The sequence below is a fragment of the Echinops telfairi genome, unplaced genomic scaffold, assembly GCF_000313985.2.
Source record: "Echinops telfairi isolate 266 unplaced genomic scaffold, ASM31398v2 ScPeMD7_2565;HRSCAF=3150, whole genome shotgun sequence".
In the NCBI taxonomy this organism is placed as follows: Eukaryota; Metazoa; Chordata; class Mammalia; order Afrosoricida; family Tenrecidae; genus Echinops; species Echinops telfairi.
Genome location: NW_022106463.1, coordinates 6,715,561 through 6,718,843, shown reverse-complemented (window position 1 = coordinate 6,718,843; position 3,283 = coordinate 6,715,561).

The following is a 3,283-nucleotide window of genomic DNA, read 5'->3' as shown; positions in this document are numbered from 1 at the left end:
AGGGAGGGGGGAACAGGGAGTGAGGGGAAAAATGAGGACCTAATGCTGGGGGTTTAAGTGGAGAGGAAATGTTTTGAGAACGATGAGGGCAATGAGTATACAAATGCGCTTTACACAATTGATGTGTGTATGGATTGTGATAAAAGTTGTATGAGCTCCTAAAAAATTATTAAAAAGAAAAGAAAAGAAAAATTGTAATCTTATCTTTTAATAGCTAATCTAAGAAATTTTGGTACAAATCAGTCGATTTGAAAAAAAATGTTTTCAAAAGATGGATTGTTTATTTTAATTGGTATAACAATGCCTTAAACAGGGACACATGATTCTAAATTGCTTCTCTCAAAGATCCTATAAAGCCTGAAAAAGTCAAGGTTATGAAAGATAATAATTTCCCTCCTCTGGATGATGTCAGTAATTAAACTACAACATTTTAAAAAGAATTTATTCTGATTATTTTAATATTAAATAGGCATTTATATAAATTGAATAGTTTTAATGTCATCTGAGTTAATTGAAATTAATTTGTTTTTGATAAAGTTATGTTTTCTATCCACTTCAAAATCATTTCCGAGATCTTTCAAAGTAATACAACCTACATAAAATATATAAAACATTTTATTAAAAGAAAATGTATCAATTTTTTGTCCTAAAATTATAGAGACTGGTTGTTTCAAGATAAGAAAGGAGAAAAGATATGAAAAAGAAAATAATTAAATGGATACAGAAAGTTGTACAAGATCAAAGTAAATCCTAGTTGGTTAGAGGACGATTAAGTAGGTAATAAAGAAATGAAGCTAGAACTTTTTCACAAAGTAGCTTTGTCTTAAAGTAGAATGCCAGGATGTTCGAATAAGGAAGAGAAAGAAAAGTAGTGCTTGTGGGTATTAAAAGCTGTAGGAGGTCGGAGAAATGGGAAGTGGAATGTGATGCTGGAGAAGGGAGGAATCAGTGTGTTCACTTTTGCCACCTGAAGTCTCATGGCCTGAGAAACAGGTAACAAAGCACAGAGTCTGGAAAGGTTGTTTTGTTCGACCAGCGTTATTTGTTTATTGTCACAGACGATATAATGGTTAATTAATGAAAAACTTAGATTTTCAAACGTGAAATCCGAGGGGCCTTCAAAATAGTTGTGGAAAATGTGTTATCTTTGATTCCATGTCTTTGTTCATGAACTTTTTGAAGCCTTCGCGCAGCATATAAAACAAAGAATTGGGCTTCTTGCTATTAGGATAACAAACGCATCCTTAATTACTGAATTACGAGTTAGGTTAATTCTTTTCAATCTGCTCTCATGTCCAGGTTTCTACACGATAAATTCCCGAGGCAAAAAGTCAAGCCTCGTGACTTAAGAAGATGCTAGCATTTTTACCTGGAAGATCTGTGGCTAATAGTTTAGGAATTGTTCCTATGATGAACTCCTGAAGAGAGATGCAAAAAGCTGATTCTGTTTTATATAAAAACACGAAAGAGGCTTATTTCTTGCGTTGTGAGTCACATACAGCCTATCATCAAACAAGTGAAGTGCCAAGTTTTCTAACTAAAAAAGAAAAGTTAAAACTTCTCTTTGGTCAAATCAGTCTTCTGAAGACTTAAAAATTACATTTAAATGCCCCAGTGATCAGAAGCAAATGACTGCAAAGGTAGATACCTAATCCCAACATCACAAACCAGACCTCATTCAATTGACTCAATTTTATGAACTCTGTCTGATAATTACAGCCACCATTAAGGCTGATAGTTTTGCTCTGTACCTGTAATGGTTTTTCCTTTTAGTGCTGTTCTTTATGAGATTTTATTTCATTTTCTTCTTCTATCCCTTGACATTTCTTTTGTTACGGAATGAGAATTATCTTTATGGTAACTTGTGACTAAGCAAGCATTATCTAAATGGCTGTTCTACTATAAACAAGTGAGCTTTCCCCAGGATTGCATAAAATCATGTTCCTGGAAGAAACGAAGTCTTTCAAAGGACTCCGTTTCACACCTTGAGTCAGCCTTTTTTAAATGCCAGGCAGTTCTGCCAAGGGTGGGCTTGATGTTCACTTGCCCCAAGCAGCAGATTGCAGAAGCAGGGTGATTTGGGTAAGGCATGGGGAAACAGAGTGTGTGTCTACACTGTAAGTACAGAAGAAAAGTCCCCATCAAATCAGCACAAGCAGAATGAAACACCCTTACCATCAGTCACAAGGAATCTCCAAGGAGATTCATGATCAAAAGGAGGGAATGTGTAAGGTCACCTTAAAACGGAGGCACCTGGCATGATTGAATCACCGACATATACCTGAATTTGAATATGTAACACCCCTGCTTACCCCACCCCACTCCACCCCCAACACACTTGAATGAATTGTTAATGCTTACTTAAGACTCTGAAAGAAAATTTTTTTTTCTTTCTCAGAAAGAATACTTGCAGACAAAGTTATAGTTAATAGCTAAACAAACAATCAGGATATTTTGGACGTGAATGATGTGAATGTCCCCATATCCCCCAAAATGTTTGTATAAGATTGTGACTAGAAAAAATGGCATGCTTCACACCTGGAAAGTGCCCCGCCTCCTCGTTTCCCTTTAAGTTGCTCACAAGGAAACCATGGTTTTAAAAGTTTTTAAACTTTCATTTCATCAGTGATAAAAGGCTTCTAGCAAGAAGCGAGTTTCCTGAGTATCCGTAAATTGTGCTCCTTTGCAGTGATCCTTATGACACACGCTGCAGCTCCTTCTGGTATCTGTCTTCAACATTTTAAGAAGACACCCGTTTTTGTTGTTATTATTGTTGTTTTTGCTTTGTTTTAGAGAAATCAGTCTTGGCCATTCTCAATGGGGTTCTCGTCACAGTGGTGGAGAGTTCAGCGCTTCACCCCGCCACACCCCCGCCCCAAGTGTCCCATGTGTTGACATTCCAAAATGTTGGATTACTCATCAGTGAACTTTTTGTGTGGTGTGATTGTTAAGTGGTTAAAACTTGGGCATACCTTCATGCACTGTGAGCATTCTCTTGTTTTCTCATGCTATTTGTTTTTTTATCTTCTATGGCTAATAAGGAATCCCTGAGAGGGGCACGGGGTTAAGCATTTACCAACTTGCCCAAAGGTTGGCGGTTCAAACCCACCTAAAGACACCTTGGGACACAGGCCAGGCTGTCTGCTTCTGAGCAGGTGTACTGGACACATGTGGAGTCACCATGAGTTCAAATGGACTTGACAGGAGCCAATAATGCTAATAATGCTACGTCTAGTCCACCTTGCTGGTGGGGGTAAGGTGGTACCCCCAAAGCCTTTACCTC